Source organism: Oxyura jamaicensis, chromosome 14 (genome assembly GCF_011077185.1).
Source record: "Oxyura jamaicensis isolate SHBP4307 breed ruddy duck chromosome 14, BPBGC_Ojam_1.0, whole genome shotgun sequence".
NCBI classification, from domain to species: Eukaryota; Metazoa; Chordata; class Aves; order Anseriformes; family Anatidae; genus Oxyura; species Oxyura jamaicensis.
The window spans coordinates 9,347,913-9,372,488 of record NC_048906.1 but is presented as its reverse complement, the minus strand read 5'-3'; the positions used below and the strand labels follow the sequence as shown (position 1 = coordinate 9,372,488).

General features: G+C 42.6%; 1 protein-coding gene across 4 annotated transcripts in view; it reads left to right on the top strand.

The window, feature by feature from the left end:
• Positions 1-24,576, top strand: part of LOC118174102 — a 272,434-nt gene that overhangs the window by 105,101 nt on the left and 142,757 nt on the right. The window contains exon 1 of one of the 4 annotated variants that reach the window (XM_035339199.1): positions 17,530-17,633. The exons of the other annotated variants lie outside the window; for them this stretch is intronic. The gene's annotated coding sequence lies outside the window, so the exon portion shown is untranslated. Of the gene's footprint in view, positions 1-17,529; positions 17,634-24,576 lie in introns of those variants that run through there. 4 annotated transcript variants of the gene reach the window in all.

The following is a 24,576-nucleotide window of genomic DNA, read 5'->3' as shown; positions in this document are numbered from 1 at the left end:
CGACTTCACCTGCCAGCTTCTGACTGGGACACTTTGGCTCTGCTAGGATTTTTTTTTTCCTTTTTTCACCGCTCAGCTTTTTTAAGGGTTGGGGAGCAACAGCCTTTGATTTTTGCCCAATTGCGTGCTCTTTGCAATTGTCCTCCAGCTTGCATGAGTGGTTTCCGTTACCCTGAGAAAAGCTGGCCCAATGCACACAGCTAGTCAGTCAGACCTGGAAATGACAAGCCTAAGCCTTGTATGAAATCTGTGCCCTCGGTTCTGCTTCCATTTTGTAATGGAATAGCAAGGAGCCTTTTTCTGGCTGCCATGCTTGGGCTGATGGACATCTGCTGGAGCTCATCTGTGTGGTTATCCACACATTGACAGCTGCGGAGTCAGTGGAGTTACAGCACGTACCTTAAAGCAAAGTGTCTGCGGTCAGTTTGGTTTAGTGGTAATGGTAGTTTTGGTACGTCTTTGTGGCCTGTAGAGTAGCTGCCTACCTGAGATTTAAGGATGCTTTGAGATAAAAATAGTATGTAAACCTGCCTGGCACCACCGCTTCTAGGCTCAGCATGGCACTCACTGCCCATCCTTCGGTCAGATCACATTGAGCCTTTAAAATCTGTTCTGTGTCTTTGGACCAAAGAACGCCGGTGGGGATTGATAAGAGCCTGTGTCCTCCTTCCTGGCCTTCTTTTTAGGAGGAGGCTGCCATCACCTAGGAGTGTAGCAAAGGCCACTGAATGTCCGTGCCAGTGATTTGCAGACGACGATAGACTGCAAAGGAGAAAACTGAGAAGAAAAATGCTTGTTGGGATATTTAAGAATACAGCTTGAGAGACTGGTCCAGGTGCTGAAACGGAGTGTCAGGCAGTAACCTCTGAGCGATCCCCAAAGCAGAAGGGGAGCTGGGAGCAGTACAGGTTGGCACAGTATTCCCCCAGGGATAATTCAGCCTTTTAGTGTGAATATGTAAATTTGTCCTAGGCTGTATAAACCCAGCATCATGTGTGCAGTAATCCAGAGCTCGAGTTTGCTCACTTAGAGCCCTCTGGCATGCTTTTGCATGGCATGACAGGGCGGGTGCGCACTTACCTGCTACGAATGCTCGTTTAAAAACCACGAGTTCCATTATCCACGTGTGGTGCCCATTGCTGCTGCAAGCTGGGCACAGATCAGAGGTTTGTTTCCTGATGAGAAGCATAATGTCAGCACTAGCAGCAAATGAAAGTAAAATGTGTTACCAAGGAACGAGCCCAGGAATGACACTGTAGACTGTCAGACTCTTCTGCACTTTTTTTTTTTTTTTTTTTTTCTGAAAAAAAGGCCAGGAACAGCTGCAGCAGAGATGGTTAATGCGTAAGCAGGGTGGCCTGTGGTGACCATCCCAGGTGTGAATTAAATACTGCTCTCGTGTAACTGAAAGCCTGTGTCTGGGCTTTTTCCTCTCTCCTTTCTCTTCCCACCTATCCAAATTCAAACCTAGGTCAGGATTTGGAAATACGATGTCTTTATAAACAAGCCTGACTGAAAGCTGGAGGTGTGGATGTAGTTGCTTTGTAGAGGGCTGTGGGGTTGGATTTAGATGTGGGTTTCTGTGACTGTTGTTTTCCCTATGATTATACCTTCTGTGTAGCTAAGGATGCTTATGCTGTATGTGTGTGCATGCCTGCCAGCCCACGCGGACACTATTTGCATGGTAATGAGAGCGCTCGCAGAGTCATCAGCATTACAGCACGGGGACTCACGGACATGTATGCAGTGCTTGAGGGAAACGAACATTTCCAGACAATAAAATCTGAAATGGTCATATACGGCTGTAATAACCAGAGCATTTATTTATAGTAGGAAATGAATATATCAGCTCTGTCTGGCTTGGTATCTTTTGGCTGCCAATATTATGTGCATCATCCATAGTCCAGATTATGTACAGCAGCAAACCTGGACAAAGGCTCTTTTCCCCTTTCAGCCAATGTTTTTTTCGATGTGTTTTATGCTGCCTCTGTTTAGAACTAGTTTTACTAAGCTGTTGAAAAGCAATGCACGGCTGTGGGCAATGTTAATACGTCAAATGAGGCAAAATGGGGGTGAGGATCTGATATGTATAAAGTGCTGGGGATGTTTCTTCTCATCAGCTTTTTTTTTTTTTTTAATATGATCATGTCAAATATATAACTATGCAGTTAATCAGCAAGTATAATAATAAGATATTTCTCTGCTTTGAAAGCATATGTTCTGTTCGTGAAATGTTGGCTACTTTTGGGGTAGAAATGTCGTGGAAAGAAGAGGAAGGTGAAGACCACAGCATGAGCCATTTGTTAGAGGAGACAATAGTGTCTCCTCCATGCACTACAGTATGCTCAGGTGAATCTCTGGCACACATTGACTTGTATATTATTAAAGCAAACTCTTCAGTTACTTGCTGGTACCCTGAATATTGAGAACTAATTAGTGTGGCAACGTATTTTTGTTAAAGCCAGACACAGGAGACAGACAGCACGTTCTGCGATAGGCAATTAGTTATCCCCTACCTAGTCTTGCTGGTCTTAACTCAATTAACAGCAGATTCGCTCGCACATTGCTCTATCATTGCCTTTCCTTCTGTGTCACTGTTTTTATGTTTGTACCCATCCCCACATGGGTGTCATGTGAAGAAGGAACTGCTCCTTCCATGTCAGAATGGATGAGTTCCAACAGTTTTAGCAGCTGTTGCAGGGGAAATACAGGGTACAAAGGGACCTCACAAAGTGGAGGTGTCTTAGATTTGCTTATACATAAACTCTAAATATTAGTGTCTTCATGTTATCTTTTGGGAACTTTATGTACTAACAGAGGAAAACATTTTTTTTTCCTACATGGGCCAGATCCAAGCTCTAGGCTTTCTTTCCTGGAAAGGACAGAGATTGCAGTCTGGAGACCAAGCCCAGAGTTCAGTGCCCAGTCCCTAAAGCAACACCACCTCCCATGCTATTTTCAGGACAATATGGGACTAAGCTGTGACCAGTGCTCGTTGCAGCATCTTCCCCAGAAAAAGCCTCTTCCTTCTTCACTCTGCTGAATAGCTCTTCTTGTTTTGAAGAGCCAGACTCTGAAATTGAAAGAAGTTTTGGGGTAGAGCTGTAGGTCAGCAGAGTAGAAGAAGAAATGGAAAGAACAGTTGTGATGAGTCAAAGCTGCGACTGCAGAAGGTGCATGCTCAGGACAGTGAGGTGAGCTCCCAGTCTGACAAAGTTAACAAGTTTTGCCATAATTCAGTTGCACCTTGGAAACGGTTAAAACAATTTAAGTGCAAACTTGGTATAATTACAAGTTAATAGCCAGAGCCAGTGCTCCTAAAGTGTAAATTGTTTCTGTATTGATCTGAGCCTACGTTGTCAGCATTCTGTAGAGAATGAACTTTAAGTGCTTAATTCAGCTGTATTCAACCAATAATTTTTTTTTATCCGCCAAACAAAAGTGCCCTTGTTTATTTATTTTTTTATTATTTTTTTTTCTGCAATAATAGAATCAATTAAACTATTTTTTCCCCAAACATAGCTGACCTTTGTAATCAACTTGTTTGAAATGCCAACACTTGGAAAGAAAATTATAGCATGATCTTATGGTTATTAACGGAAATGGAAGCCTTGATAGCAGGTAACATTGTAGCACCCTTTACACCAGTTCCCAGTGTGGAAGTGCTGCAGTCAGCTTGATGCACCATCAGCCTTCCGTAGCAAGCTGACCATTCTGGCTGTAACCCTATTCCAGGGCTGTTTGATACACAGTGCCTAGCGAACTGTAAGCAAAGCACAGAGATGTGGCAGTCTGGGTCACCATCAGCACAGAGGAGTGTGAACAGAATCAAAACTTAAACGAATAAATGGGGACGCCTTTATTATTAGTAGGATCAAACCTCCACCTCCGGAAGGGAAGGCTCACACAGTTACGGAGACTGAGTTTATTAGAGCTGAAAATGGGGAATAGCATGAATAGCAGGAGAAATCGTTTCCCTAGAATCCTCCCCACATTCTTCACCTTTCAGCAGAACCATGCTACCCATCCTGGTGAGTGTGTGAGAGGGAGCAGGACTGGGTGACCAAGACTGTTAGGTACTTTGTTAGGTACTGCATAGAAATGATCGGCTACCCAGGTTTCTCAGCAGATGTTTCCAGCTTGAAAAGAAGACAGATCCTGTTCTTAATATGCTTGAAGGTAATTCTGAAAAACAGAGTCTAATATAAAAGTAAATGGATAACTTTTGAAGGAACAATTGCTCCTAGTCATAGCGGTGTCCACAGCAGTCCCTGGCAAAGGAGGTGCAGTTCGTTCTCTGGGTGGTGTCATCTTTGCCAGGCATTATTGCAGTGCCTGCCCAGCCCAGGAGAAGGGAAGTTGAAAGCTGAATCAGATTTAGACCAAGACTTCAAATTGATCAGCTCTCTTGCAAGGTAACATTCTGCTTTGTCAGGAGGGATTGGACTGGATTGTTCCACAAAACAATTACAAATCATTTTTCCCCCCCTAATTAATTTGATTTTGCTTTGAATTTTCTCAGCTGACTCTAATGAAGCCTCTAATGAAGCTCTAGGTTGCATACTAGGTTGCATACTTTTCCCGTGTCTCCCAGGCAAAGCCTTTGGTGATTTAATTTTCTTTCTTCCTCCAATTTATTTGTTTCATAGCCCTGCCTGACAAGTTTCCTCTTGTCTGCCAGTCTCTTTAAGCTCCTACGTGGTTACTCCTGTGAGCATGTACTACATGTTTTATACATAATGCAGACATCTTCACAGGGGGACAAGACAGTCCGCTGGTGTCAGTGGGCACCAGATGCCTGAAAAGAAGTTAGACACCGGGTTCCTCCTGGGACCTGTGGGCTCAGTTTGCTAGCGACCTGTCTGGATGATGGGTAAAAGGTTAAAATTGTTTGATACCAAGACGCTCATGAGGAAAAATAGCAATGCTTCCCTTCAGAGCCTCTGAAATGGAGTGACCTTGGCCAGGTTCCAGGTAGAACAAGTTGAGGTGCACTTAGAGGCACACAGGATGTTTTATTTGGGCTCCTGGGAGTGAGGCATGACAGGTATTTAGCAGCTGGTGTCAGCCTTGGCAGCAGGTTGCAGTTAGACCTTCTCTGTTTGAAACCAGGGGGAAGCATTTACAGAGCTGGAACATTGTTACTGGAGAGGGAGCTGGGAGAGTAGAGTGGGAAGAGAACCCAGAGCTCCTGGAAGGTGCCTCCAGGGACCCTGGTGACCTAACCAAGCAGTGTCATTCAGATGCAGAGATAATCAGACACATTTTTCAGTCCAGCCTGTATCAAGGACAGTGGTGAGCACACAGTAATCCAAGTGCACCCATCAATAATTTAAAGGAGCAACAGACCTTCAGGCCTTTAGAAAAATCAATTACACTTCACAAGCAATCACATTTTGCCACCAGCAGAGCTGCTGGCCTGAGAATGAAAGGCACCATTGTACCTGTTGTTCAGTTCTGCACGAAAGGGAGAACATCAATGGCAAAGGTAGGAGTCTTAATCTTCTTTTGGCAATATTAGTATGTTTATGGTTTTTTGTTTGTTTGTTTTTACAACTTTTCCATAACCATTTTTTTTGGTATCAAACTGTTTCTTCCTTATTTTCTTCTTCTCCATGCTTCCTACCAAAAGTCAACAGTGCTTGAGAGGAAGTTACACTGTAGTGTGTAATTTTGCTTCCTTCCTACCCATCCTCAAAATAGAAGAAAAAGACTTAAAAGAAGAGCTTATTGATTGTTGGGCAGAATTTTAGGCCTACAACTTCTTTAGAAACTGGTATTTAAGTCTAGTCAGCATTTGAAGTAAATGTTTCTTAAAATGTGTAAGGAGGACCGACCACCAACTTCCATCTGCTTTTGGGGTAAGTGATAAGTAGGTGTGATTATCACCAGAAGGCAAAATAGAAAAAAATTCAGCAGATCCTAAAATAAAAACAGTATCCACAGAGGGACACAAGCGTCTTGTCCCCAGGCTGAGGGCCACTGCCCTGAACTACTGCTTAGGTGACATGGAAAATGGGAAACATCTGTTGGGATTCTCAAACAAGCAGGCCAAAGCAGCCAGGATTTAGGATTCATATTCCTGACTGCTCTATTGAAGTTGGGCAGTTTGGCTATTTTTTATCCGAAGTCCACAAGAGGCTGCTGATGTTGTTAAAACATGCTAGGATGTGAAGTTACTTTGTCCCTCAGCTACATTTGAATAATAGTGGAGTGGTTAAGAGAGTCAGGATTTGACTCAGGTGAATTCCGGTGCTTTCTGAACATCCCTCAGCTGGGCCATCATTTCAGGTAAAATTATTGTTGTTCAGAAAGTAACATAAGATTGACATGAATCAGAGTCAAAAATTAAGAGTTGAGCTGAGATGAAGGTGAAGGCATTTCCCCAGGGAGAGAATCATTTTAAGTGCAAAAATGTCCTTGGCACCAACACCAGGCTTGCCCCAGATGAGTTCCCTGGATGTCATGCTCCATGGATTAGAGTCACTGTAATATGTTCTCTCTTGCTTGTTGTCTGATTTGGACTACCTTCAATTATACACCATGGTTCCCAAATCCTCAAGTCCCGCTTCTCTGATTGCCAGAGCTGCCTCTGCCAGAAAGGTAACGTGCTGAGTGCCAATCTCTGAAGGTTCTGGAGTTGGCTCTGAAGCCAACTCCAAGAGTTGTGACTTGTAACCTTTGGGATGAGCACACAGTTCCTGGAGCTCTCAGCAGGGCTGTTCTCCTGCAGAGACAAGGGGGAGCTTTGCTTCAGTGTCTTTTAGCAGGAACAGTCAGAATATTCCGCTTGGTTTCTATTTTGGGATATGTATTTTTTTTAATGCAAATCTCATGTCAAATGCGTTTTCTGTTGGAGAGAGAAAAAAGTGACATTATTAGATTGTAGATACTTGCAAAGTAGCCAAGCAGCTTGCTGGAAAAGTAGTGCATTTTCTGGTAACTGGAAAGAATTGTGTTTGACAGGGAGCTGCTCATTAACTGTATGCCTGCCAGGCTGCATGTTGAAGTACAGTCAGGTAGCTAATTAATTGTATCTTGGTACAAGTGGTCATTGTCCATATCACTCTGCTCAGATACAGGATGTGTCCTTCCACGGTTTCCTGAAGGCCTTAATCAAGCTGAAGACTGAGCAACGTATAAGCCATGCAAAAACCAACTGGAACATTTGAGTTTATTGATAGTAATTGGTATGTGGCTTCTGAACAGATGTTTCTGACTTGCTCTTCACAGGTAGCATTTCGTGTACAGCTCTTTGAATTTGAAATCAAATGTCGGAAGTATTTATGAAAATTTACTTTTTCCATCTGCCTTAGAGTGTAGATTATTATGGAAACAAGTGCTGTGTCCATGAATGGATGCATTTAATTCTCAGTTGGTTAACGTGAATATATATCTCTTGTGCACTGTGCTGCGAGCACAGTACCTACATAGTGCAGATGCAGTAACTGGTATCATCATTCTTTCAGTGCAGTCAGTACCTGAGATGTAGAACAGTGGGTTCATAATGTTTTGATCAGGCTGTCTCATCAGACTATGCCTGAATGACAATGTACTGGCACTTCACATCATTTACAACATTTACTCTTGAAATGTAGAAGTGCTGAGGATCATAAACACAGGCTTTGCAAGTCTTTTCTTAAAACTCATGAAGGGGGAAGTGAAGCTGATGAGGGATTAGTAAATATAAAAATGCCACTGAACATACTTCGGTCTGATCCAGTCCAGTTTTGTTACTTAACAACATGCTCTCGGTAGCCAAAGATTTAACTGGCCACAAGAAAAAAAAAAAGTCTGAATAATTTTATTTCAACATGTGTTTGCTTTCCTCATTTAGAGGATCAGCCATGCTCCAGTGTGTCCAGGAGAGTAATTCAGGACACATGCATGTCCATCTCACAAAGGCATACAGTCCGGTGACTTCATTGTTGCTTTTGATTTTACAGAAAAAGTGCTAACGTTTTATTAATCAGAGGTATTAAAACCCCCATAGTTTTGCATAGGGAATGAAGAAAAATATGCTCACTCTAGAAAAACAGCTTTGAAAACCTAAGTGGAATATTCAACACTATGGTAAAATTACACCAATAAATAAGATTGTAGGAAAACAAAAAGGTTCCTATAAAATGGCAATGGTAATGGTTGTTATTCAGTGTTACATTTCATCTTGAAATGATATACGACCTTGTCAGCAAAGAAAATTCTTAGTTCTCATCTGCTAAGAGCTCTAACAAGCAATAAGAGAGAAGGTTTTGGTTCATTTACCACTAGAAGCCAACTCCAAGAGTTATTTGAGCTAATGATGTATGACCAAAAGAGTACAATATAGATGTAGCCAACGTGCAGGTCTCATACCTGCTGTGTAGCATAAAGATAATGCGAAGCCCCACCAGTCCAGCTGCCTGCATGGTGTTACGCAATGTTGTTCTTGTAAGCTGCTCTGGGAGGCATATGGCAGGTGTGGGTCCTTTCCAGGAGTGCACACCGACGTGTCACGGGGATGTGGCACGGCAGGGTTAGCACGGCAAGCAGCGGCACACAGCCCGTCTGGGAGTGCTTGATCCAACACATCTGGCTTCCTGGATGCACCTGCATATGTCGCTTCCCCCGTTCTTTAAGGTGTGCTGCAGGACTTCCCGAGCCTCCCCCTGGAAGGGCTGTGGGCATACTGTTACATTGCAGGGAATGGTACCTCTGCTGGGAGCAGGTTTTTATTGCACATCTAATTATGCAGCTTATTCAATATGAAGCTGCCCACTGATTTTAGTAATGGTAACAAGCCCAAAATGTACAGCCTTGCATTGGAGAGCACAAAAGTGATACATTCCTAGCAGAGCATTCAGAGAAGTTTTCTTCCTCCTCCCCCCCGATTTTATAAAGGAAAAGGGAAAAAAGCCTGGTGGTGCAGCATATTTCCCTGCTGCATTGCGTGCAGTTGTAGAGGGCGTGGTGCAACTCCTGACTTCCCTGTTTGGAGTGAGATGTCATCAAAAGATGGATGGAAGGAATTCAGGAAACATATTGTGACTTGTTTTGCATCCCCACAAATCTTCATGGTCTGGTTTGTTGCAGACGTTTTTTGTAGGAAGGTTTTGCAATATGGTTCTATTCACTAGGATTTCCAGATGAAGTACTTGCGGTGATTGATAATGATCTTGCAAGACATATTTCATTCTAAGACAAATTTTGAAAAACATTCTGTATTTCTGGGGCTGATATTTTGCAAAATGTACTCATTTGCAGCTTTCTCTTTACTCCCACTGCACGGAGTTTCTAACAACCTAGCATTAAGGTGGGAAAGATGAGTAACACAGAATTGAAAATATCATCATGGCTTTTGCATATGCATCAACAACTTTGGAAATGCTAGCTGAGAAGTTTTCTCTGTATTTGCATGTAAAAGGACTCAGCTTTGCCTTCCCACTTCCCAGTGTTACTAAATACATTTCTCTCCACGTGAATCAGATTTTACCTCTGTAAAAGAACTCCTATTGTGTGGTGTGTGACTGTTTAACCAGCTCCAGTTCTTTTCAAAGGTTCATTTATCTCCATAACTCGGTAATGGCGAAAATGCCCCGTACAGCACTCCTGCATTAATAGGAGCTCAGCGCAGCCTAGCAGCTGGTCGGGGTGCTCTGTATGTGCGCTGCACTCACCTTGCTGCTGCCTTAGCGTGTGACCTTCAGCAAGTCTGTGGCCTCTTGTGTGCCTGTCAATAATCTCCCCATTACTAAGGCGAGGGTAATGATACTGAAATATCTTGGTAATATGACCAGAGATCCTTGGATGCAGTGACTCGCTGTACATACATCGCCACGTATGCTGTATTCTCTTCTGCTTTTATTACAGAGTGGGTCCCAAGGGAATATTAAGTGGACAGGGTGACATTTCCTATAACACTCAGTTCTGGTCTAATTCCACTCCTGTAGAAGTTTATGAATGCTTTGACTTCACTGTCCTGTGAATCATTTAGAGCATTAATCTCTATATGAGAGCCGTTCCAGGAGATGGTGGAACACTTTTTCCTAAAACTGTCTTCTCTCCTCATGTTACATAAGTGCTTTTTAATCTGAATTGGAAGAAACCAGTGGAACTTAAGGGGATGATTTGGGGTTTTCAAGTTGTACGTGGTTTAGGTGCTGAGCCCCTGAAAGACCATTTATTTTTTCAAGCGGTGACTTAATGTTTGTCTCAAGATGGTTTAAGTTATAGCACACCTGGTTGGAAGGAAATGAAGCCATTGACAAGGCCTTATTTAAAATGATTCTGTCAGTCTAAGGTTGCCTTCAAAATCCAGCGGTCCAAACTAGAGCCAATTTTTAATCATAAAAACAGATGGAAGCAGGGAATGTCATTTGCTATGTATTTTTATGGCCCCGTTCACAAGGAGATCCAGGCCATGTTGAATTCTGCTCACGACTGCCCTAGCAGTGTTTTAAATCAGTTGCAATGGCTTTGCAGCTGCAGTGCTCTGAGGATGTAGAAGATGCGATGTTTGCACGGTGAGGTTGTGTATTTGGGCCAACCAGCGCAACCAGCTAAACCAGCTAAACTGCCAGGCAACAGTAGTAGTTGTAAATGTACGACGTTTGTAGTAAATGTTAATGCTAATAATAATAATAATGCCTGCTCCTTAGCATTACAGCTTTAGAAAGAGAAAAGCTTTATACTAAATATAAAATGCTTGTGAAACTCAGCCTTGGACCATGCTTGAACCACTGCAAAAGGCTTTAGCATTAGTTAACTCTTACTGGCTGTCATGAAATACAATTAGTTATTACAGCAATAACTATGGGTACAGGCTTAATTACAGTACAAGTCGTACATTACTGATGTACAAACTTTAATGATGTTTATACCAATATTTTATTCTAATTATTTAAATCTACTGCTTAAGAAACAGCTTACCAGGAAAAGCATAAAATGATGCATATAGTAAATGAATACGGACAGCCTCAAATGAATTGCAGAATGCTGTAACAAATTGTAGCTGGGTTATTGATCTGGAATATCTCGCATCTGTTGTGGTCTTCTCTGCTGTGAGTATATTGATGAGGCTCAGATCATTGTTTTGCTTTGGAGTAGGAGTTAACTGGCGTTAATGGTAAAAGGTTTTCTTGTCCTTTGCCTCTTTCTGAGTGGAGGAACTAAGGCACAGCCTCTTTCTTCTCTCCCAGAGACTCCTCCTGGACTTGTTGCAGTACAGGGCTGCTCCAGAGAGCTGTGCTGGGCTGCAGCAGGTGAGCAGCAGCAAGAGCTGGTCCTGCTGCCCCTGCCTGGAACAGCCCAGCCCATGTGGCTGGGCACAGAAAACAGAGATGTTTTGTTCTGAAAAATGAGATGGTGAGGAGGAAGGATCAAACCTAGGGAGCTAATTTTGTAGAATTCTTCTATTCCACATCCATCTCCAGAGCTTAAAAAGTGTACAATAAGCAAAGCCAAATGAAAATAAATCTGATTGCCTTGCAGCCTGGTTCGTGGTGGCTGACTCCTTGGGACAATACTTGCTGTGACAATACTGGCTCTCCTCCCATGCAAAGGGCAATCATGAGGTCTGCTCGCTGCCTAAATCTCCTGAAGTCCCGTCCTGGGAGCATTAGTGCGCTTGTGCCCAGGTGTTGTGCTTTATACAGGCAAGACTTTCACCCCCAGTGCAGCTTTATTTTGATTCATTGGGTTTCCTGAACTATTCACCACGTTGTTGCCAGGAATCCTTTAAAAGCACCCTTGAAGGAAGGAGGAGGAGGAGGAAGGGAGGCACTGAAATTGCCTGTGTGTCAGACTCTGCCCGTGTCCACAGCTGGTACTGAGTTTATTCTGCTTGGTACTGAGTTTATTCTGCCGTGAATATGCTTCTCCGTCATCTCTTAGCGACCGTTTCTGCAACTGAAGATTTTCCCCCGTACTTTATACATTATATAAATTAATATGATGTATACATAATATAATTAAATAAAACCCTCACCAGTAGTGCTATATAGCAATTTTCATATCGCTCTCAGTGCATTGATGTAAACCTTTCTGGTATTTGTGTGAATGTCCCTGTCTTGTATCTTAGGATTTTCATTGTTGGGAGGACTCATAGATGGCCAGGTGATGGATTTGTTACTTGGTGCACTCACTACAGGAGGGAAGTTCCTAATTCCTTGCATTTTTTTTCTTGTGGATAAGCTTGGAAAAAAATCAGTGTTGGACTTCGCTGACTGTCCATAACTGGATCTGCATTTCTAAGAGCTGAGCTCCAAATTAGCACTAACTAAGGCACAGAGAGCTTTCCAAATGCATCCGGTATCTTCAGCTCTATTGGAAATCTGGCCCAGCATGTTTGCATTTTAAGCTATATAAATACTCTGTCGTTGTTGTCAGTATTCAGCGATGAATTAGCCAAGTAGAAACATTAACTTTTCTCAGGGATGCAAATTCACTGTTGCTATTTTTTCCTGCTTATTTGTGAGGCATTTATTATTGTAAAAAAGACTGAAGCGACGTTGATGGAGAAAACCAGTTGCTTTCATTACTTTCTCCTTATCTCTGAGATGAATTCTGCTTTCTAACACCAGCATGAATGGAGCCTCTCAAAGGCTGACACTCCAGCTTTGTGCATCCTTCCAGGGGGTTGGAGTCTGCATTTGACAATGAATTAATTGCTGGGGAAGCCATCCAGAGAGTATTTTTTTGGCTCTCATTTCGTCCACCCCCATTTTCAACCTCGCCATGGACAGTCATTTTTCCAGCGGTGTGTTGGTACTGCTCAGGAGCAGTGCTATGTATCTGCCTGCTGGTGTCCTGGTTGCATGGTGAGACCTACCTCTTTCTCCAGCTGCAAATCCCTCCCCTAAAAAAAGAGTTTAGAAGAAAATAGAGTCCGGGAAAGGGAAAGAAATGAAATATATTAAAGTGCTACTCACCAGTTTTTGTCCAGCAAGCAGGGGGAGCTGGAGGCTCCTTGGGGAGTGGGGCAATGCCTCCAGCTGGGGCAGGAGTTCTGCTGCTCCCTGCAGGCACAAGGGGCTGCACAGCTGCAGGTGTGTGGGCTCAGAGGAAAGACAAGTAGCTCAGTGCAGTTAAAGCGGGACAAAATACCTTATTTTGTAGAAAGAGGGCAGTTGAGAAGTCTGGAGGTCTCATAAAACCATTGAGTTTAATACTGGGGACTCCTGTTTGCAATACCAGCTTACCACTCCGTCTTGTGAAAGAGTTAGGAGAACATGCTCATTACAGAACGCTTCCTTTAAAAATGCCATGCCTGTCATTCTGCTCCTGGCCTTACTTTGGATTCTTTTATCCAAAATATCAAAAGAATTGAGTTTCTGCATTTATTGTCTCGAGCACCGAGCTACAGGTGGTAACAGTCACCTACGTAAGGAGGAGATGCTCTCACCTGTATGGAGCAGCAGCCAGCAGTCATAGCCGGTCGGCTCAGCCCTCGGGGTAAGGAGCTAGCACACGGGGGCTGAGCCCTAACTGAGCAAGTCTCTTCAAGTGAAATTAATCTTACGGTAATTAGTTTTACTGAGAAGCAAAAAAAAGCTGTATACAACTTCACATACATTTATACATTGTTAAAAATAATACTCTCTGCAAATGAAGTTAGCGTTGACAGGGCAATTCCCCAGTAGCATTAGGATGGCAGCTTTAGGGTCACTGCAAGGAATTTCCATTAGTTTTCTCTGGTTTTGCTTTGCAATCGATACAAATGAGTGAGAAATATGTTGCATTTGCTTTTCTTGGAATGTAGAAAGGCAAAAGTATAATTTCTTATTGATTAGTCTAACATAGCCAGACACAAAAGAAAACAGTGCTTCAAATGCTAAAACAGGGAGGAAAGAAAAAATGAGCTTAGTTAAAGAGCATAATCAATTTATTGAAGTTCCAAAAGTGGCGGTGGTCTGTTTTGGAAAAAAAATAAACCACAAATTCCCAAGGATTTGAGTGACAAAGCTTTTCCTAGACAGTTGCTGGCTAGTGTTGCAAAGCAGGCAGAGGTCAGAGGAAGCTCAGCTCGGACAAGCCCATCACTTGTAGTTAAGATGCACCATCTTAAGAGCTGGCGTATACCTGAGAAGATCTGGGCTGTGTTCCTAGCACAGTCACCAGGTTTCTGCTTGACCTTAGACCAGTCACCTAGCAGCCGTCGCACCTGGCAGTTAAGTAATTCAACTTCTGCACTGTGAAGGGTCTGTCCCTTGTACAGCTTTCAGAGGTTATGAATAAAGAGGTCTAAATAGGGGGTGTAACATGAGTGTCTAGATTGTCTGAACTCTTTGTGGCTGAGGGCCCTGGATGTTCTTCCAAAAGGCAAAGCCAAGTGCTTGCGCATGTTGTTCATCCTAAATGACCCCTGGAGCAGCCCTGCTCTCTCCAGAAAATGTCCAAGAAGGCTGGCTAGCTAGCTAAACTAGGTGTTTAAGTTGATTGTACAAGTGCTTCTCCATTAACCTGAAGCTCAGGTAGAGTCCAGTACACCGGCTGTGTGGTCCTATGTGACAGCTGCCTCTGCCCCCAGCATCGTGATTATCTATTGTGTTTCTCTCAGACCTTCCAGAAGGTCTGATTCTCCCTGCCTTTTGCTCACCTTGCTTTGCTGCAGTTCCTTGAGGGCTTAAGCAGAAGAAAAATTCTTCCCTTGGGGATTTCAGTCTTGTTTTAAGCACTATCAAATACAGAAAACCCAAACTGGCCCTGGAAATAACAACTGAAGTTGTTAATAAACCTATTTCCAAGCTCATGACCAGCAGAATTAGATGCCCAAACTGCTGAGCACGCACCAAAAGGCAGCCTGGGTTGTCAGCTGGGTTAGCAGCACACAGCTGAGCAGCTGAAATGTAGCTCAGCACCAAGAGAAACTGTATATTAAATTTTAGTGCCTAGATCAATAAGTCCAGTTGTTTGTGGTATAGCTGATCTTAAAATAAAGCCAGATCCTCTCTGTCTCTGTATTTCAGCCAGGTTATATACATCAAATGAGGGTTTCTTTCAGTGTATCTAGATAGAGTCCCATATACCAAAATCCTGCTAACTTCAGGAACCAGACACCAGCCTTTTATTTTTTAAACCTAAAGGAGGAAAATGCTACAGAAAATGGGAGGGAGGAAAAAAAAAAAAAAAAGAAACCAAATTATTTTGTAACACAGCTGTTTTCCTGTGACTGACTTTGTGGCAAATAAAGTAAATCAGTGTAACAGTAAGAAACGAACTAAAAAAAACACTTATCTAATAAAAATATCATTTTATTTAATATCTATGTACATGGGTTGATAGATAAAAGCCTTTTTTTTTTTTTTTTTTTTCAACATGCAGTGAAATAACATCCATGCAGAAACAGAGAAAAATAAGTAGTCTCCCTATCCTGAATAAATATGGAATTGTCACTACCTCTTTAGTTCAGCTCCATCTTCCTAAATCCAAGTTAAGGTACAGGAGATGAAAATGGAATTGTCCAACTGGGCCCTCAAACATAGCTTTTGTGTGGAACACAGGGATGAAATTTCATGGCAGTACAGTTCCTTTTTTTTTTTCCTAGCAAGAGATTATGTTAAAGCTAAGCAAATAAATAAATAAAAATTCAACTGCAAATGTGAACAGTTTCCTGTGTCTGCTCTTCAGAGGTAATTAAGCGCAGCAGTGCTGTGTTATGACTGCATTTTGCTCTTCATGCTTTGCAATTTGTATGGAAGGCTCTGGTATGATTATAAACTCATTAACTGGCACCTTTGTCAATGACACATTGGATTTGCTCGGTGTTGTATGCCCTGAGTTTCAAACAAACAGCTTAAACTCTACCAACCATCTGATCTTGTCATTCTGCCCATCTTGATGAAGAAAGACAGATCTCAGCCTTGAAGCATCCATTTCAGTTTTGGGTTTCTTTTAGCACAGGGACAGATTTGACCAGATCTTTACAATACATGTGTTTGGAAGCACAAAGAGACCGGTCTGGTGAAATGTGGGGACTTTCCTCTTTTCATTGCATTGAGATCTCTCACTTCTTTTCTCAGTTACATGCCTCTGGTACTTGCCTTTGCTGACATGGGTGGTTTATTGCCATGTTTCTGCATCTTCTGAATTTTGTGATGCTATTTGGATGACTTATGTGCTCTTAGCAATTCTAGAACCTCTCTAGTTATTGTAGAGTCATATAATCATTAATGTTGGAAAAGGCCTCCAAGCTCGTCTGGTCCTCCTGTCCCCCTACCACCAATACCACCCACTATGTCCCTAAGCACCACGAGTTACACTCTCCCTACACTGCCCTCCTCACCCCCAGTTTCTCTGTGTTGCCTGTACTTTGTCCTAGCAGCCCACAGGGCATTCACCCAATGCTGGACCTCATGCAGCACCTTTAATCTACCCCAAGGCTGCCTCTGTTTCCTGGACTGCAAGTCAGTGTGATGGGAAGCTGCTGAAGTGATGGTTTGCTGAGGATCTGACCCTGGCAGGATCTGACTCTGGGAACTTCCACATTCAAGGAACTTGCAGGATTCACTGATTTCTGGGTGGGCAGCTTGAAGATGTTCAAAGCATAGGTTTGAAATTAGATGCTGTATCTGACATTGCAGGTGGGATACAATTAGAGCAAATGGGCAATAACACACCTGAAACAACCTGCTGCTGCTTCTCTTTTCTGCAAAAGAGTGTGTGTGAGTAAAGTACATCCGATGGCACTTTAGTCAGTGGTGATTTCAGTTCCTGCTCGCGTGGGCATTAATTCAGGCTGTTCAAACAGTTCTGGAGGGACACACACCTCACCTTTCAGCATTTCCTCTGCTAATGCTGTCTGAGCTCTTATCTTCATTTTAGTGTTTACAAAACGACCATCCACATAGGAAGGACCTTTCAGGCCTGCTGTAATTTTAGTTAGCATGCCATTTTCTATTATGAGCTTTAATTACTATGCAGTGATGTTACAGTGTTGTAAATATCAAATATGTTATGTCCAAGCCTTTACAATGCTTGTGCACTAAAAGGCAAGAAAACTTGCTGGTTCATCTCGGCTCACCTCTACCAAAGGGAAAAAGATAATTTCCCTTAGACAACAGAGTATAAGAAAATAGTTGAAGACAAATTAAATCTGTACTGTGTCTGAAATTAAGTACATGCTGTAGACACTAGCAAAGCCCCCAGTGATGTGAATGGTGAGTTGGGTCAGGGTTTTTGTCCTCATTCAAAGTCATAATGGAATGTGATGTGCATTTAAGTGCTTTATTACCAATGTGTATTAAGGGAGAAACTTTTCAAGTCCTTTCTTATGTAATCATCTAAGAAGAAAATCCAAATCTTTGAAAGGCTTAGAAGAGAGGCATCCAATTAAAAAATGTAGCATTTGATCTCCTGTATTAATAATTTTTTTTTTTGTCTGATGCAAAGCTGAGGAGTTGGCCAGATGATCGGAACCAGGTCCTCACTTTTCCCTTACCTGTGGTGATTGACGTTGGAACTAGCCAAATAATGTTGTTTGCTGCTGCTCGTTAATGGCTGTGCTTGTTAATTCCGTTCTGGGTAAGATTTGCAAAATTGTTTCAGGAAACTGAAGAATCAGTTCCTTTGGGAATGCAGTGTTCGCATTCCTGGGTTAGCCAAATGGGCTGGGCCTATGTGTAACTTCAGCACACTGTGGATGGGTGAAGTTACGGGTGAATCGGGGCAAAATTAATCACTGTCTTCACATTTTTGTTACTTCTCTGGAACATGCAAACGTGTGTTGTTATAGGCTTTAAAATCAAGCCCTGCAGCAGGTAGTGTTGCACAACTGCAAGCTTGGGAGGTGAGGAGCATGTGATGGATGTGGCCCGCAGATTTCTGGAGCTAAGGATTACCTATGCTATGTACACACACATTGGTGTGTGCATCCTACTAAGGCATACCTATAAAGTTTATCTGAACATACTGCAGGTAAAAATACCTCCTATCCCTTTCTCTAGGGAGCCTTTTCTTTTTAAGAGGAGGTTTGCTCACATGCATGTTTTCCTAAGTTTGGCTGAAGTAGTTTTGCTACCAAGTGGTTCTGAAGAGATACTGCCGAGCGATATAGAATCAGTCAACCCTCAGAATCAGTCAAGTTTCTGCAACCCTTTGTAAACCCTTACTAGGTCAAGTATTCTCTCTTTTCAGGCACTTCAAACAGTAAAAGCATAGGAGCATCTGATGCAACACAGGGATGAGAATTGCTGTGTAGTACTTTGTTCCTACATCGATGCTGTGTTGGGGATTCACTGCTGGTTTGGGGGTGGCGCTGTATAAGGACAGCAGAAGTGGTATGTCGTGGCTCCTCACAGTTCCTGGGAGTGAAGAGACTCATTTTTCACTCTCACCAGCACAAAGCAGTGCAGGACAAGTGTCAGGATCCTGTGGGTTTTATCTCAGATACCCATCAGTTAACTGTGTGATGTTTGTGTACTTTTTCACACATACATATAGTAGACTTAAGTTGCTTCAGCAAATTTTGTGTTTGCCTTTTGTTTGCGAGGGCAGACTGCCTGAATGGGGAGCAAAATGTGCCGAGAGCCTGAATTTGTCCACAGGAGATCTGAAAGTCACTCTCATGTTCCCAAATTCAGGAGTTAGAGGAGTTACTGTGAGTCCTGTAGAGAGCCCAGGCTGGCTCATCCTGTTGTCACTATGGCTTTAAGGACATCAGAGGGGGCTATAATCTCATTCTCTTTCTGGAAATGCACTTCATATGGCAGCACAGTGCTTTGACAAGATAGCTTAAATAAAGTCAACACATTCAGACAGTTCAGCTCTGGAGCTTTCATTTTATAGGGAATAAAACCTGTCCAAAAAGTCCCTTCCGCTGCACAGAGTGAATCTGAGGGCTCAGCTTTAGATGTGGGTTAAGGCTGTGGTGCGTGACCCACCTTATATCTTTGCCTTCTCAGCTGTGGCTATGGGAAGCAGCCTGTAGGCACGGGTCCCCCCCCATAGCCAGGGAGTTTCCCCTTGTGTGTCAGCTTTCAGAGCCTCACAGAACTGGAACTTGTCTCTAATACTCAATGACACCGAAAACACCAGAACACTTGAAAGAAATCTTTCCCATTTTGAAATGGTCATCTGCTCTTTTCAGGAATATTAAGTTTAATTCACTGAATGGCTACATTAATCCAACAGAATCACTCAGAAAGGCATTTGGTCACATGCACTGAGTCATAATGGCATCCTAACTACTTCTGAAATCATCTGAAAATCTATTCCTGTCACAGAAGCAGTAACGAGATTGTAAGTTTGAAATGAAATAGAAAGGCAGATAATTGGATCAATGATTTGTTAATGATGGTATTGAATAGCTCCTTCCCTGTTGCTCCACAATAAAATATTAAATAAATACATAAATAGTGTGGGCATTGTGTCCAAAACTGACACGGCCACTGCTCCAGGGCTTGTGTCTGGGGACCGCGGTGCTCCTCGCAGGGCTCTCAGCAGCCTTGCCAGGGAGCAAAGCTTGTGGCCGTGTTCCTCCCCACACAGCTTTGCCTTTTGTTAGACCAGAGTGAGCAATCATGCCCGGTCGTTGCTTTTCAGTATGCTGTGCAGGGACTGGGAGGCACCAACTCGAAGCACGTCGTGGTTCTGCCCCTCGGTCCTTCTCCTGGGCCAAGCCAGCTATATATTTCAGAGCAGCTGCAGCCCAGTGTGGAGGAGAGGTGACCCATGGCTGCTTTATACACTGCTTTTGATATTAAAAATGAAAATGCCAGCATCGAACGGACATGCAGCAAATTCTGCTGTTCTGCTCCCACTTCTGTCCCGGCAGAGGCTGAGTGATGCCCAGCGGCCAGGCTGGGTGCGGAGCTGCTCGCGTGGCACTGTGCCAAGTCCTGGTGGTAAATGAACGTCAAAATCCCAGCCCAACGTTTAATTCACAGATGGCTGGGAAAAGAGGGCTGATACTAAATTTTTTGTGTGCAGGGACTCAGGTATGGAAGCCTGGGTGTCGATTGCAGATATAGATTAGTGGCAAATATCTGACATGGTATTTAATCCCATCTGCATGCAGTGGTGCTTGGTGCTTTTCTGCAGACAAGTTGTTTGCTGTTTAACTGAGTCTCACATACAGTCTTAGGCTTTGCTTTCAGGAAGCAGTTGTCCGAACAAAACATAATGCTCATAAATATTTGCTGAAAGCTGGGGCAAAACTGTTTTTAAGTGGCTGAAATGGCCCTGAATCTATTTGTTGTTTGCTCACTTTGATGATGTACCAGTCTCCATCTTGGAAGGGAAATGGAGCTGGGATTATATGTGTTGCTGCCAACTAAGAGAAACAAAGGCTTTGTGTGTGAAACTTGAGTCCAACCACTTTTACTGCTTTTATTTCTTTCTTTTACTGAAATGTTAATTTCAGAAAATACTGCTTGCTTTTACCCCCTGTGCAGACCTGTTTTTTTTTCCCCTAATATCATTGCCATAATGGCTTGCTGATGAAATAACAATATCAGAGTGCTTTGACTTTGGATCCTAGATTTCACATGCAATGTAATATGTGTTGGTATGTCCTCATTACTGATGTCAGAATCCTGTAATTACTGATTACTAAGGGGTGCCTGACGGGTGCAGTGGAGTTTCCATGGCTACTCAAGTACTGCATCACCAGCAAGTGGACTTGCGCTGAAATGCCAGCTGCTGCCCTGCTGCCTGCAGGTGATCCCATCTCTGTCCCAACCTTATTCTAACCTGGGTCTGTAATGTGACAGCATAGGTAAAGCCAACACCCATGCATATTGCAGGAAACGTGCTTCATACCCAAGACGTCTTTTTACTGCAGTGACCATTTAAACTTCAATTAAATAATTATTTGCACTGCTTTTCCTATGTGCAAGGAAATCAAAATACATGCTTTTCTGCGCTTGTATTGAGGGAAGTCTGTGAATCTGGCAAAACACTCGGTTGTCAGCTCTATGGTTTCCTTGAACTTGTGGCCAGCTTTTCTTATTTTATTTTGTTCTAGTCTGGTTTACAATGAATGGGTCAGATTGCTTGTCTGCAATCCTCTCTAATAACTTTTTGGATAATTTCTGTTTTCACTCTAAGGAGAGGGCAAAAGAGAGTGGTCGACTTCAGCAGCAGGAGGTAATTACTGCCCATGCTTTTTTAACTTGTATTTATTTTGTTCAGAAAGCTCAAATTTCAGTTTAATCTAGATTGTCACCATAACGATACATCTGTCTTCCAAGCTACTTACTCGGGTTTTTAAGTGTCTGTACAGATACAATCACTTCTGCATTTACTCCCACCAGTAACTCAGTAAAAGCTATTTGGAAAAGTCAGTGCAGGCAAACGTGCTTTCCTGACAAAACTCACTTTTAAAGCAGAGGGATGTTTAAAATAGCATTGCACAAATATGCTACACCTGTAGTGTGTTTGTGCCCATCACAGAGAAGGAAGCACTGCTGTGTGTTTATTTGCTGTGCCAGTGGACCTGTTTGTGGAAACCAACTGATTCATGTGGAACATCAATCACTTTTATGTCTAAATCTTGCCATATAATTGTTCTTAAATCCTTTTTTATTGCAGAGTTATAGTTGTATCTAGCTTAAAGATGATTTACACGGGAAGCAGAGGTGAAGGAAAAGCTGGTTCCCACCTTTCCTCATTAGTTTCGTGTGTCTGAGTCTGTTGGGATCTTTTTCTTTCCCTCACCGTCTGTCCTATTTCCCATATTGAGCAGCGGTTAGAGCACTGGGTCCCACTTGGTGCCCAGTTACTGAATGGTTCATTAGGTTTTTTGCCAGCACTCACATCTGGTGTGGAAATACGGACAGACTGATTAAAAACAGGCAGCAGTCTCAATCAGAGTCGGGGATGCTTCTGCAGCAAGCTGCAATTTTATGACAGGGGAAATATCCTAAATCCTGGAGGAGGTTGTATGAATGCTACGGAGGCCTTTGACACATCAACTAGAGTAGTTATAGCTGAATAGCAAACATTAATTACAAATGTCAGACAGAAGTTGCACAGAGAGGAATCATATGAAATTAAGGCTTTGATTTAGCAAGCTCCTTTTATTCCCCATATGCCAAAGAATAAGATTTGCTTTAACTCATGAATTTATAAATCATTCTACCAATTTCTTTTTAAAACATTGTCTGGTTTCTAGAAGAGAATAGAATATTAACAAGGAAAAATTACTGTGCCATGAACCATTTAGAGTTTCATCAAGAACTCTGTGAAAGCAATCAGCTGATGATAAAGTTTGGACACTAAATTACAAAGAGTGTGATTTAGAAAAGTAGTTGTATTAACATCAAGAGAAATTGCCTAAACGCCAGGCCTTTCCAACGCGCACTTGTCACAGCTCTGAGCGTGCACTGATGAGTTTCCTGCTGTGCTGGCAGAGGTGCATGAGGACGACCTGTTTCAGAGCCTCAGGTTTTTACCTCGAAGGCTGTTTCTGCACATTCCCAGTGCCAGAGCCAATGAAGCATCTGAGGTGGACAGGGTGCAGTGTGGTCGTGTGTTGCATTTGCTAGTGCTTTTGGAGAGAAACTGTTAGTGGTCAACTGGCTGCTAGAATATGTATTCCTTTTGCTCCAAAGGAAGGGGGAACTTCACAAAATAATTACTTTTTGATCAGCTACACTCAACACAGGCACTGGAAGATTTAGACATATTTTCCTTTCTGTTTCAGCAAAGAAACTGTTTAATTCAGAGGATGGTAGAATTTGACCCCAAAGTCTCATTTATGATGCAGCTCCTGGACTTCAGAGGCTGTGATGTGCTGGGGTCTTTTTAAATGCAGGACTCCCATAGCCCTGTTTGTGGACAGGAGTCTTGTGAAGCCGTCTGTCATTGGACGGCATTTGGAAAATAGGGACTTGAAATTGGGGTGTTTCCTTGTCAAGGAGAGCACTGAAAGCAGCAGAGTTGAATGTTCCTGCTGAAGTAACGGGGCATGGGGCTGAATGTAGTATAAACACCAGTGGAAGAACGGTGCGTCAGCCATCATATTTGGACAAGTGAATGACAAGATCATAAAGCAAATGCAAGAAAAATATCTTCTGGCACGTACAACAGTAGTAGGTTCAGGAATGCTTGCACTTGATAACACAAGGTGCTGACAGCGTGGTGAATTGGACCAGAGACAACACGTATCTAGACAGCTGACTGGATGAATAAAAGCAAAGAGAGAATAGTCAGGGCCTTCACAGCGTGTGGGAATCATTGATGTAATTCCCAGCATGGGGCGTAAGAAGATAAAAGTATTTTCCGTTGTCTTGGTAGTACACTGTTCATGTGAGGCTTAGATAGCACTTGTCAAGTGCTTTCAACATGAAAAACACTAAACGAGCTCTTAGTATTAACAGCACCTTGCATTAATCCTTAGGATGAAAGTAGCAGTAATTAACTGCTAACAAATTAATAAATAATGAGAGCAATAGTAATAGCCACAGGTCAGTGTACACTGAAAAGTGAAGGTTTTCTTCCTCTCTGAGCTGCAGAGACTCACTTGAGGGTCTGCCTGCTCAGATATTCTCAATTTGGGCTGGGACAGTGCAATTAGGGGTGATATCAATTTTGGCTCACAGCTGGCAATTAGCTAATTTGTCCATTGACAATAAAGGGGCTTGTATGCCATACTTCTAAAGTGGATTGGTGGTAGTGGTCTGAGGAAGAAGATAAGAAGTAGTGACTGTTGTTGGGTCTGGCAGCCTCATTCTGGCCTCACACTCCTGTTAGGTTGCATGTGAGCTTTGTGGGGTTTTTAATCTGCACCATTCTAAGTAGAAGTAGAGAAAGAGTAGCAGAACAGTTCTTTAGAAATCTTGAAATCTTTTTTTTTTTTTTCAGCATCACTGAAATTTAGCCTTCATCTGGGGAAGCATTAAAGTATATGTTTGAATTTAACAAACACAAATGGCTTTCTGGATTAGGGTCTTTAAGCAGGGTCTGTGGCTTCATGCAGCTCTTTTGGAGCAGGTGAGCAGACTGTGAAAAGAGAATTGATAAATAGGTTGAGCTGTTGGAACTGGAGATGGGAATTCAGGAAATACAGTAATGGAATTTATGCTGGACAATGTCATCATGGTATCTAGCAAGGTTATACACCAGTACCACTGCTGACCCATGAGAGATGTGAGCCTGTTGATGAATCATAGGAGACATTGAGGTAAGAGGAAATAATGACAATATTTTGAGGTCATCAGGCAGAAGATGCTGAAGAACTCTGAAAGTGCCTTACATAAGTTAATCCATGAAGCTCTCTATCGTTTACAAGGGGAGCAGGCAAGTACTGTCTCCTTTTTCTAGATCAGGAATTTGAGAAACAGTAAAAATAATCATTCTGCTTGAGGTTTTGAAACAACCCGAGGAAGAACATCTACATTTTCTGCTGCAGTTATTTGTTACTTATGCAGTGGGATATAGACAAATGTGGAATGTAATTCCAGAGCCAACACTTCAACTACGTGTGTGTAAAGGCGAAAAGTGTAAGGACCATTGCCTAAAGGTAAACCTTAGGAGAACTAGAAAAGTAATAACAGAAGTATCAAACTTTGCTTCTCGTATCAGCACTAAGCCTAGGATATATTTATTTTCCAACGTGTCCTGAACTTCTGTGCTACAGACCTGTCTTCCCAAGTAATG